Below are 13,236 nucleotides of genomic sequence, written 5' to 3'. Positions count from 1 at the left end.
CCAGTCAAAAGTAATTTCAAACAATTGCATCCCTTAATGCACGTCCAGTCAGTCCCTCATTCTGAAAGAATGCCGAAGGTTGGTCTGGGTCTTCAACAGGCTCAGGTGCATCATAACCGTCATCACAGAGAGGGACATTGCGCCTGTTAGCGATGTTGTGCAGGACAATACTGGCAAGTATTATGTTGCACGCTCCCTGTGGTTCCATTCGCAAGTAGTTAAGGCATGCAAAGGGCCTCTTCAGAACTCAATTTAAATGCTCAATTGCATATCTTGTTTTGCAATGAGCAGTGTTGAAGCATGCTGCTCAGGAGTATTTTCTGCAAGAAAAGGAGTCATCAGGGCATCTGAGTGGAGTGGCAGTCTATTCTGTTGCCTACCAACACAGGGATCACCAGATCGAATCCCCGTGTTACTTCCGGCTTAGTTGGGCGTCCTTACAGACACAATTGGCCGTGTCTGCAGGTGGGAAGCCGGATGTGGGTATGTATCCTAGGCACTACACTAGCACCTCCTCTGGTTGGTCGGGGCGCCTATTCGGGGGGGGGGACTAGGGGGAACAGCATGATCCTCCCACGTGCTATGTCCCCCTGGAGAAACTCCTCACTGTCAGGTGAAAAGCAGCAGGAGACTACACGTGGTAGTCTGCAGCCCTCCCTGGACTGGCAGAGGGGGTGGAGCAGTGACTGGGACAGCTCAGAAGAGTGGGGTAATTGGCTAGATACAATTGAGAAGAAAAAGGGGAGAGAAAAAAAATCCGAGAAAAAAAAGGGGGGGTCATCAGCCATGGTAGGAGTGACTAGGCATTACACAGTTTGTGATGATGAGGTCAGCGTTGCCCACAAGTTGGATTTTGATGCTGTGCCTCCCCTTTCAGTTGATATACTCCCACTCCCTCTAATGAGGTACTTGTATATGCACATGAGTGCAATCAATAACCCCAAACTGGGCATGTTCCCCAAAAGAAAAAAACTTGCGCTTCATCTTGGCAATCAGGTCATTCTTTGGAAATTAAACAAATTGATTGACCAAGCTGGCCAATGCACTTGACACAGCTTTCACCACATCATTCACAATTGATCTGTCCAATCCTATATTGTCACCAACAACTTGGTAGAAAGACCCAAGTGCATAGAAGCACAGAGCAATAAGGCCCTGTTCTTTAGATTGTTTTATTAGCCACACAACCAAGGCCTGCGGAATTTGTTTTCAGTACACGTTAAACTCTGCAGCACAATACATACGTACATGGACAACAGCAGACACTACACATAATCATGAACAATAGAAGAAACAAACATTATGCACAACAATGAAGGGAATGGTGGTATGCATGCCAGTGTCATGTAAGGAGGGGACTATATATATATATATATATATATATATATATATATATACGGGGGAATTCAGTGTCCTGATAACTAGGGGAAAAAAACTGAAGCATTTAGTCTTGGTGGACAGTGATCTGTAGCATGTCCCTGAGGAAAGGAGATGATAGAGGTGATGAGCAGGATGTGAAGGGTCAGTGATGATCGTCGTTGCTCGCTTTAGTCCAGTGAGTATGTAGAGATTCAACTGACCAAACAGACCATGACTGCTTCAGGTTCTGTGTTGAAGTTTGGCCTGACAAGGTCTGCAATGTACTTAATATCAGCATTCCCAAAGCAAAATTGAGCATACAGTTCCTCAGTGATGTACTGCTCCAGTGATTTTGTATGCACAACGTACACCCTTTGATGGTATTCTCTCTTACCAAAACAGTGGTAGCGATGAACAATACCTGCCATGTCAGTGCCTCTCTGTAAGTCCTCTGAGAAAGGCTGAATAAGATGGCTGTGTAGTTGGTCTTTTCAAACACATGCCCATTAAACATCAATCAGCTGATGTGCTTTGGCTCGTGTTCAATTAAATCAATCATGCCCAAGGCCTATAAACTCTATGTTCACTACACCAAAGAGGTGGAACCATGAACTCAAAAGGACCTAATTTCACTGTTGCAGAAACCCACGCACTGCTGGAGGGTGTTAGGTGCCATTATGCCTCAATAGTAGGAAGTTTTAATTCTACTAAGGTTGGAGAAGTGACTAACAAAAAGAGACATTTGGGTTGAAATCATCCAGAATGTGAATGCCATGGGGTGTGGCCAGAAGATGATCACAGAGCAAGTGAAATTTAGATGGAAGAATCTGAAGGCCAGGACAACAAAGGACCATGCTGAAGCAAAAAACATCCATACAGACAACAAGCCCTTTAGGAGAGGTGATTACACAGATGTGGTTCTTGACAATATAAGAGGTGAAAAATCACAAGCTCTGCACGGTATTCAAAGTATTGTAGGTGACGGTGAGCCCACAATTGAGGAATGTGAACCAGTTCCTCCTCATGCAGAGGAAATTTTGGTTCTGGATCTCAGCCTTGTTATTAAGGAAGAAGGTGGATCCTCACTGGTAGAGCCAGTAGTTATTGCCACAGGAGCTCAGAAAAGAGACCAGAAGTGTTCTTTGCCAAACAAAGATGATGATGCCTATGTCACTTCTTAAACGAGAAACCAAACGAGCAGGAGTACAGATTCATCTGGCAGAGGAACAAATCACTTACCCAACTACACCAAACCAAAGCCAGACTTGAGATCCACCTCCTAAAAGCGGATCTCTCCACAAATGAAGAAATCTGAACGTTTTTTATTTGAACAATTGGACATATAGCCTTTTTATGATTTAAAATACATGTTCAAAATATCCACAATGTATTTGTAAATAATGTATGTTTCTAAATTATTTGTTTGTATTGTTTTGTCTCTTCAAATAAAAACAAAAGTGACCCATGCTGGCTATTCTACATTTTTTTCTTTACATAGCTAGTAGCCTAGTCTCATTTAGAGCACTGGTAATCCGGATTTGGTACTCTTGAACAGTTCGTATCTGGATCAGGGTGCTCAAATCCTATGTCACTTTAAGAAACCAGCACAAATGTAAAATCGATTACCTGATCCTGGATAGCAAAACATGGGACTTCCAAATCATTTGGATCATTCTTGGCCCCTGCTGATTTCACTGATTAACTAGATAAGAGGACTAATCAGTGAAATCAGCTAGTATAGCGTTGGGTTGGAAAGCAAACCTGCACATAGGACTTTCATGGCACATGACTGAAAACCACAGCTGCAGGGAATTAACTGTTGTCGGGGTATCGTTCGCTATCCCCTCATCTGAGTCCGCTGATGTGAAGAAAAGACAGTCGAGACCAGTGGCGTAACCAGGAATATTTTTGTAGGTGGGCCTGAGTGAAAATGGGTGGGCCAAAATTTTCCAGCAATAATCCTTCAAACAAGACGCAAATTCGAACACATTACAGCAGTAAACACGTAACACAGGTTTTTAGTACGTGACCAAGAAACATACTAAAACCTTAATAAAAACCCACTTAAACAAATACCACCCCAGTCATTCTCGCCAGGCTCTGCACAACCATTTAAACATCACTGAGGAAAACAGCCCGACTCGGTCTAAAAGATCATGATACAACATGTAAGCTATAGACCTATAGTACACGTTTTACAGCACAATGTGTAGACGCCGAGGGCGAGCGTTGAAGATCGAGATTATTTCATCATAGTCCAAAGAGTCAGTAAATTCCCTTTCAAAGGACAACAGGGATAGATTGTTGAGGCGTGCAGTTAGCATGGAAGATCTTAGACATGTTTTGATACGGCCTGTAGTGGAGAAGAGTCTTTCAACAGTACATGAAGTCAGGGGAATGGTGATCTTTGCCCTCAACAGTCTGTTAATGTTTGGGAAAACGTCAGAGTTGCAGCTGTCCAGCGCTTCAATAAGGGATGGGTAACACTGACCCCTCTCCACTTTACGACGCAGTGCCTGAATGAAAACGGTCCATTCCAAACCCTCAAATTTACCAAGTGCAATACAGTGGGGGGGGGGGGGGGTTGCTAGCCTGATGTTTCGAGCAAGCCTGGCAGAGGTGCTTCCAATCTACAAACCCGCTTCGAAAAAACGTGTTTTCCATATGGGGCTCGGGGAAAGGCCTACACATTTTACAGAAAACAGCGTTCCTTGCTGAGCTGTATTCAAGCCACTTAAATTCTTCATACCACTTATGGGAAAAAGAACGTAATTTTCCTGAAATGTTGGTTGTGGGGAACACTAATTTAGGCTGCGTGGGTGGCTCATCCACAGCAGACACGTCTGGCGGTGGCATGGTCAAGGGAATCGTCTCACCGTCGTCAGAGGGGGGAGGAGAAGCTGCCTGCAACGGAGAAGCTGTAGCCTCCTCTGTCGTTCTCTCCGGCGGTATCTCACGCTCACTGGGCGGCTCAGTCGGTGCTGGAGCAGGTGTGCTTTCCTCCTCCTCCATCCGTGGCTTTTTAAAAAAGCGGAAGATTGAACTTTGTTTCGCCGTTCCATAAGTTATGGCTAACTGTTGGCTATTGGCTAGTTAGCAGCAGTGAAAAATACAGAGCGTGATGGTATGCGCGCTCAGATTTTGCAGTTCTACGTACGTAAAAGGGGCCGGCCTACGTGCTTGTAAGCCAGCGTGATTGGGTGGGCCTGGGCTTGAAATGGGTGGGCCTGTGACAGGCCAGGCCCACCCGTGGTTACGCCCCTGGTCGAGACGTCTCTGTAGATAACTCCGCAGTTTATTATTTCGACAGATATCTGGTGACACAAACAGCCAATCCTCCCTATGTGTCTGTCTTTCTTTGTGTGTGAGATTCTTTATATGCTAAACTTCCCTTGTTCATGCGTCACAGACGGCCTTGAGCATTCCTACCGACTTGTTTTACTCCTCTTCACTATCCCTTCTGTCTGCATAACCCCCCTCTCTGTTCGCTATCCCCCTTTTGGGTAGGGAGAGTTCATCCTGTGTTGACATGTTGTGTCTACCTCGAGGGTCTCTCTGTTCCAGACTTCTTATCTCCTCTCGCTGGCCTTTGCTACACAAGCATTCCTCTCTACAAGTAGCAAGTAATATAATTCACATCATGACATTTAGTTACCCCACCATCGTTTGATATATATGGTTTATGGTTCCAATAATATTTTAAGTCTTACACTGTCTTTTTCACCCGACCACCTTCACACACGCGTAAGAGAAAAGGGCAGAGAACAGTGCTCATAGATCAAACAAGAATTCAGTGTTTTTGGCACATCAGCAGACCTCTGACCAGTTTGCAATCAGCATTTTGTAACATGACACACAATATAGCTTGCTTGAGGGGGCATCCAGGTAGTGTAGCGGTCTATTCCGTTGCCTACCAACAGGGGGCAGGGGATCGCTGCGTCGAATCCCCGTGTTACCTCCGGCTTGGTCGAGCGTCCCTACAGACACAATTGGCCGTGTCTGCGGGTGGGAAGTCGGATGTGGGTATATGTCCTGGTCGCTGCACTAGCGCCTCCTCTGGTCGGTCGGTCGGAATATAATATATATAACGAATATAACTTGAACCGTAAGCGACAAATTTTTCACTTAGTTGGACACAACCCTGCTGTTAAAGGCAGTTGTCATCCCCGTTGTGGGATACGATTTCTATGCATACAGTAAATTAGCTTTACAGGCAGACTAGCAGGTTGGTGGGCTAGCTAACTGAGAACGGCAAGCTAGCAATCAAAGCTCGCTTGTTATGGCGGGCTCTCTTTTATTCAGCACTTAAATGTTCCCCCATCAGTAACTTTAAGTCAAACGGGACATGTCAAATGATGGCCGAGCTTTGCTTGATAACATGCAAACAAATCCGTCCGTACTTACCAGATGCATCTGGCTGCAGACAAAATGGCGGACCTCCACAAGAGGCACCTTCGCAGTTGACATGAAATCACGTGACCTCCGCGGTTGACATGAAACCGGACGTAGGTCTTCTTCGTGTTGTTTTAAGATTGCAATCCGCCGTGAAACGGAAAGAAGTAGAAGCTACCGCGACAGCGTTAAGAAGATACTTAAAAAGGTTAGTTGTCTTTTCTAAGGTTTTATTCAATGTTGTCTATCAAACTTAATGTATCAAAGAATCCAGCGAGCGTGGGTATAACTGTTACCGATATGGCGAAAATACATTCGAAATGTCAAGTGGCTCTAAGCATTTAGCTAACGTTAGCTAGCGATGTTTGTTGCGTAGTTGTTGCGTAGTTGTTGCAGGTCATGTAGCTAGCTAAGCACTTATTAAAATATTTTTTACATGAATTAGTTTGAGTTTAAAATGGATACTGTTTGAGGTTCGACGGATTACCCTTCAAAGTTGATTCCAACTGAAACGACATGCAAGCTCTGTTCAGGCAATCCCAAATTGGAGGAAATCTCGCACATCACAGACAAAGCCAGAATAGTTGGCATGAATGGTCTAATCCAAAGTAAGTTAAATGCATCCTTTAGTTTAGTTTATTTAGTTTATAAAATGACAGTGTGCATGTACATTAATCGTTTGATTAACCATATACAGCTGATTTAATGTCCTCATTTATATCCCTATGTCCATTACAGACATCCCTACTTACAACAGAAGGTGTACTGAATGCCACATGATCTACCGTTATCAGGAATGGACAGATGGTCTGCTTAATTTCAATGACCATGTCATTCTGACACTGCAGCTTTGCCTTTACCTAAGGCACAATCTCCAGGTGTGTAAAACGGTGTTAATGACAGACAACACAAGGTGTTATGACCTTCATTTATTCCATATTGACCCAGAAAGATTTCATCAATTGAAAATTGTTCAACTAACTGTTGTCGCAAGATTTTCCAAATTCTCTGTAGCCCCTTTTCTGCTAGTACTGTGGTTTTTGCGGCACTAATCAAAGTTAAATTGGCAGCCTATTCCACATCTGCAATTTATTTGCCCATTTTTAAAATAAATACATTACCAGGTACAGTGATTGCAGGGAATGATGTTACTAGTTACAGTAGTACTGTGTTTTCAGCATATTCATACCTTCCATTTCAAACCTTTTCCTGTCTTATTTTTTACCATAGAATCATGTGTCAGTGTCTAGAGTCATCAGCTCTCTGGAGGCTTTGTGTGAACGGTTTCCAGCCACCAACTTAATTTTTCAAGCATACTGCCACTTGGAGGCACTTTGCAACAGAGAATACACATACTCATGTGTAAACTGTGGGTTCTACCCCCCTGTGGTGGTTATGGACCTCCACAGAAAAGCAGTGTTCAACTTTGAGGGTAAGTTTTTCCTAAAAGTGCTATTTAGGTAAATCGGTTTTTTTTTATATATAAATTTATTTCTGATTTTTCCCTTTTTCTCCCAATTTAGTGGCCAATCGATCCCTGTGTTAATTCAAACACCCACCCTCATACTACGTGCGTTCGCCAACTGCATCTCTCCAGCCGGCAGTCTCAAAGGAGATGCCTCGCCACTTTCGTGCCAAGGCGACTCCAGGCCAAATCACTGTTTTTTCCGACACACCCAGAGATGCATTCTTGTGACGAACACAAGCCCCCCCCCCCCAAGACAGCGTTGCCAGTATTGCTGCCTCATCGAGTCCGGCCATAGTCGGATCTGACGAGACTGGGGCGCGAACCCCGGTCCCCAGTGGGCAACTGCATCAACACAAAGCCGATGCTTAGACCGCTACACCACCGCGGACTTCAGGTAAATCACTTTTTAACAACCGTTTTGTAGGTGCCACATAAACTACAATGTACTTAATACTCATCCTCAAAGGATATTTTGTGTCTTATCTTGTGTTTGGTGATTGCAGTTAGTGAGCTGAAACAACTGAGTGATGACTTCCAAGGTGAACCCAACATAGAAGCATTTTGGGAATCCGTCCCTCTACCCATGATAAGCAGAGGATTTTTTGATGTTGAGTTTTGTGAGGCCAGGTCAGGTCGCTCTCCATGGTGCCGAAGGTGGGTCAGCAGTCCAGTGGAGCGCCGATGGGAGATCGGGGCGCCACAGTGTATATAGTTGGTCAAAAGTGTAAAATACACCAGGTCCCATCGGATGTGACTGCGTCTCCCCGGAATGAACTATATTAGATATTTCAATATTTTTGAAATTATGTTTTTGATGCAGACTCTTCACAGAATCCATTTGTTGTCCAACCGGCATATGACAATTGGGCACCATGGATTGGGAGGGAGACGAGGAAAAGCAGCCAAGTACTCAACACGACAGACATCGAACTAGACATCGAACTAGAATAGGGTCTAATTGGCTTTTCAGATTTCATCTTTTCATCTTTTCAAGGCATGGCAAGGTTTTTGCCCACTGGACAGAGCAGTCCAAAGCTCTACTGAGAGGTGACCTGCCTCCTGTCTTCAGGCTCCCAAGACTCTGGAAACGGACGTTTTCGGAAGTCGTCCAGGTCAGATTGAAATTCAATTTAACTACCGGTATAATCAGAACCATTAATAACTAATACATTCAGGTGCTTCAAACACTTTATTAACTAATGTTGAAAAGTGCATTGTTAAATAAATATATTTTTCTTTTTTCTTTTTTTTTATGATCAGTAGTTTTTATTTTCCTTTAACACAAATACAGGCCATGACATCACACATGGATTACAGAGATGGGAGGAACAATTTAACAGGGCCTACTAGACAATATCAAGAGACAGACACATTTGGATTAAGGGTGATCATAAGACGAGTCTTAACAGTATACAAGACAATAGGAACAGCAGAGAGAAAATAAAACAAATAAAAACATAGCTGGCAGATAGAGAATAGTCTATAAATAGATGTTAAGATATAGATTAGTTGTCACAGATTACATGGGGCCTTTAATGAAGGAAATATAGTGCGTCCACTTGGCCTCGTATTTCTCCACCTGGTTGATGAGTCTAAAGGAGAGTCACTCGTGTGCTGCCACAATTCCCAGATGGGAGAACCATACATTGGTCTGAGGTAGGGTGGCCGACCTCCACTCTGTTACCATGAGCTTTCTACCCAACATCAGGGCTGTCTGGACCCACTCTGCCTGTACTCGTGGAAGGGCTTTTAAAGGAGTAGGGTCTCCCAGAACAAAGAGGCTTGGAGAAAATGGGATGTCTGTTGTTAGTATAAGTTTGATATTCTCATATATAGCTGTCCAGAATTCTTGTGCAACACGGCAAGACCACAGCATGTGGATAAGCATACCCGGGCCCTCCCCACACCTCCAGTAGTCGGGACTGTCTCTTAGTTTCACCCTGTATAACCTTGAGGGGGTCCAGTATACCCTGTTAATTATTTTGAACTGTACTAATCTTGTCCTGAGTTCCCGTGATGTTTTCTTATAATTCCTTAAAATGTTTTCCCACTCCTTACTGGTAAAGGTAAGATTAAGATCGATCTCCCAGATTAACTTTAAATTGGATCCCAAACCATCAGAGTGTTTAGTCAACAACAAGTAATATTTTGAAGCTTCATGGCCTGTGCCAAACACCTTAACTATATCCGACAATACATCTGAACTAGGCGGGGTTGTGGAGATAGAGACAAGAGGTGTCTTAGTTGAAGAACTGCTGTTGGGGGAGGCCATACTGTTGCACAGGCGCCGTGAATGATTTCATCGTACCACTTTCATCATATAAATCTCCTATAACCAATATTCCTTTTCCCGCCCATTGTGTCCAAATAAATGTTTTTTTGTCAATCTTCAACATGGGATTCAACCAGATACTGGCTGCTAAATTGAGGTGAGGATTGAATTTGAGTCTAATTGAGATTTGTTTCCAAATCCATTGAGTGTTGACAACTATCGGATGGGTAATGGCTACTGTAGGCAGTGCAGCGGATGTAAGATGGAGGGGAGGGAGAGCATCACAAAGTGTACTTTCGATGCCAAACCAGGAGGGGGGGGGGCGTGCTCGGGAGGTAAAGTCCAGTGGGCAAGATGCCTGAGACCAAACGCTTGGTAGTATAACAGTAAGTTTGGGATACCCAGCCCACCCTGGTCCACTGGCCTTTGTAGTTTTTTCAAATTAAGTCAGGGCGTTTACCATCCCAGAGGAATCTGCTACATAGTTTGTCAAATTGTTTGAAATATTTAAGCGGGATTCTCACTGGGAGTGCTTGGAGAAATAAATATATTTTTCAGTCATCATCTGTCTTGTTGCTCTCTTACATTACAGGAACATAACGAGGGCTTAGAACCAGAGGGGGGTAAGTGACATTTGACAAACTTTACAGGACAGCCACAACAAAAAATGACCATACATTGTCATTGCGTGTTGTGTTTTTACGATATTTGATGAATTACTCTGGGTTGGTTTAGAATTCACAAGTTGTCCTTTGCCACACATCCCTAGAGGTTCCTTTACATTACTTGATGAACACTACACCCACTACAGCAAAGATGGCAAAACGTGCAAGAGAAGCCCGCAGGTCTGCCAATGAAAGATTGGTGGACTTCATCACGAAGCTGAAGGGGTCGGACAAACGGCTACTGGTATGATACCAATAATAATAATGCTTATACATAAAAAAATAGCAAAAAAGATGATCAAAGCCTGATCTTCTGCAGTGCATTTATTTGACATGGTCTTTGTTTCTATAGGAAATAATCACAGGTGAAGGCAGCTCCAAGTGACTGGTGAATTTCAGGTCTGCGAAACCAGACAGGGTCTTCACCTACCTGGAAGAAGACGACCAAATTGATGAAGTTTTTAAGCACATCAACTCGGTCCTCAAAGGAGCCACAAAATGTGCACCTTATTTCCCAACAACAGAGTTCCAGAGAGTCCGCTTCATGTTGGATGTGCTGATGCCTGAGGTGAGGTTTAACTCAACCATCTAATCTTAGTTACACTGATTTCAATAATTGTCTGTTTATCCTGTCATCAAAGCCTGTATTATAACTGTTAAAAGGGCATTCCGCGATTTAGTGAGTGGGTTATGCTCGCCCTACCACTAATTTGTATTGTGTTGTAAATATGGGACCCCTTTTAACTGGAGGTTATCTATCTCTACCAGGCCATTGTCTACGCTCTTGTGGCAGTGCACAACCTCTCTCTAGCTGAGGCAAAGAGAAGATTTAACGCGGGACCATTGTATGATGAAAGGTACAAATGTCTGAAATTAGTCTACCACTTTATGCCTAACATCCCCTAGCTGTGTTAATATTCATGATATACCATGAGTTCTCATGTCCGATCGATTGTGTTTCTTATCTCTCCTTTTCTCTGTGTCTTTTCTTTTCCCAATGTATTCTTTAGTGAAGTGCAAGAATTTAATGATATTATCAAGATGCAGAAGAGGCAGTAGATCGAGGCCGAGCATTAATATTTTCATTTCTATTTTATTTTATTTTTACTTTATTTTGTTTTTGTTTTGATGTTTTTGTTTATTATTATGTAAAACCTCAATCACATTCTGTAAAATGCTGAACCCGATGATAACACTGAAAAATAATAAAATAAATTGCTTAAAAAAAAAAGAAAGAAATGTGCTTCTGCCTTGGGGGCCCTCTACCCCGGGGACCCCCACCAAGCCCCTGGTCACAGGTGTTTACCATGTGAAGATGTCAAATGTTGCGCACAATGTCACATTAATAAAGATTATTGTTATATTTAACCATATTATCAAGATGCAGAAGAGGCAGTGGATCGAGGCCGAGCATAAAGGCAAGGGTGACTTACATGTGTAAATGTATTGTTTAGTGTGTTAATTTTATTCTTTGACATTAACTAGTTTAACAAGCCTGTTCATTGACTGTTATACGCATCACATAAGCATACGTGAACGTGCTCTTTCACACAGTAGCCTTGATTAAGTTTAGTCTCTTTACACAATACTAAGGTGCTTTGATAACAACATGTACAAATATGTGTACTGGTTTATTTACATGGATAGACAACATGAACGTAATGGTCAGAAATGTGCGTCTGCCTCGGGGGCCCTCCATCCAGCCCTCCACCCTGGGGACCCCAACCAAGCCCCTGGTCACAGATGTTTACCATGTGAAGATGTCAAATGTTGCACACAATGTCACATTAATAAAGATTGTTGTTATATTTAACCCAATTTATTCTGTTTGTACATGCATATTAACTCTTAATAGAGTGGGATATCCCACTGTTATTATGGCTAAAACAAATAGTTTCATTGTCATATATCTTAGACTGTGTGCACAACTGCACTGGTAATTGTAAGATTTGATTGTATGAGAGGAAATGCCAAATTTCTCAATTGAATACACATCACATTAGGGATCGGCTTGATAGGTTTTGAAGATATTTAGACATTTAATACTAAAAGCCTATGTTGACTTAACTACTATTTCACCTGGGCCCTATACTACAAAGCGAGTTTATGTGCGTTTGTAAGTTTTGGTAGATGGCCCCTTCAGTCTCATTTCTCCCAGTAGTAGATAATGGAAGGTTTTATGGGTGTGTTTAAACTGTGGTAAGATAAGGCACCATGTTATCAGGGCCTGTGTATTGTGCTCACAGTGTTTGCTCAAAGGGGCATCTGTTTGCCATTGAGTCTAGGTTATTTTGCCCTCGATGGGCTTCTGTAAATCTTACCATAATTGTTACACATTCAAGCAGTGACTTTCTGTATCCGATAATAACTGATTAATGAGGGTCGAGTCGTTAGAAAAATAGCCCACATTCTAACCATCCATAGCGAACGTTAGCTGGCAATCGCCATTGTTGTTAGCTAGCTAGCTAATGTATCGCTATTGTTGTGCCTCTTGTGCATCCTCACGAAAAATAGAACGAAACGAAGAAGAACAACGTCCGGTTTTCTGTCAACTGCGGCCGTCACGTGATTTCCTGTCAACTGCGGAGGTGCCTCTTGCGGAGGTCCGCCATTTTGTCTGCAGCCAGCTATTCTTGGTACTTACCGGGGGCGGACGTAGTTCAGTTTCAGGCGCTGTTCGCGTCTTAAGCTATGACGTAGGCACGTCCCTGTTGCGTAGGCGCGCGCGCGCGCGCGAATTTGTTTCCGGCTCCATCGACTTGTTGACAATATGCCTCACTGCTGTGTCCCCCTTTGTTTAAATCGATCAGAGAGTAAAACTGAGACCAAACTGTCTTTCTATCGCTTTCCTCCGAAAGACAAAGATAAGAAGAGGTGGCTGCAGTTAATACGGTAAGTTGCTATTGAAGAAATGCATTGAAAATCGAAGTTTGGCGCCGACTTTTGTGCTAAGTGCAGACGAGCTACTCTGCACTGCAGACTAGCTACTACCGGTAGCTACCCTCTTGTTACCGAAATCCACGTTACATACTAGACCGGTATTTAGATTTTTAGCTAATTCAACAAGCGAGGATCAATAT

The 13,236-nt window shown here is 43.1% G+C and overlaps 1 long non-coding RNA gene across 1 annotated transcript; it reads left to right on the top strand.

The window, feature by feature from the left end:
- The first annotated feature begins 10,309 nt into the window (after nt 1–10,309).
- Nucleotides 10,310–11,338, top strand: LOC130119113 (uncharacterized). Its single transcript, XR_008810842.1, has 4 exons — nt 10,310–10,400; nt 10,509–10,724; nt 10,925–11,013; nt 11,167–11,338. It is a non-coding gene; the product is annotated as an uncharacterized LOC130119113 (long non-coding RNA).
- Nucleotides 11,339–13,236: the final 1,898 nt, after the last annotated feature.

Source organism: Lampris incognitus, chromosome 1, assembly GCF_029633865.1.
Source record: "Lampris incognitus isolate fLamInc1 chromosome 1, fLamInc1.hap2, whole genome shotgun sequence".
Taxonomy (NCBI): domain Eukaryota; kingdom Metazoa; phylum Chordata; class Actinopteri; order Lampriformes; family Lampridae; genus Lampris; species Lampris incognitus.
The sequence above is the reverse complement of the archived record's forward strand: the minus strand, read 5'-3'. Positions and strand labels throughout refer to the sequence as shown.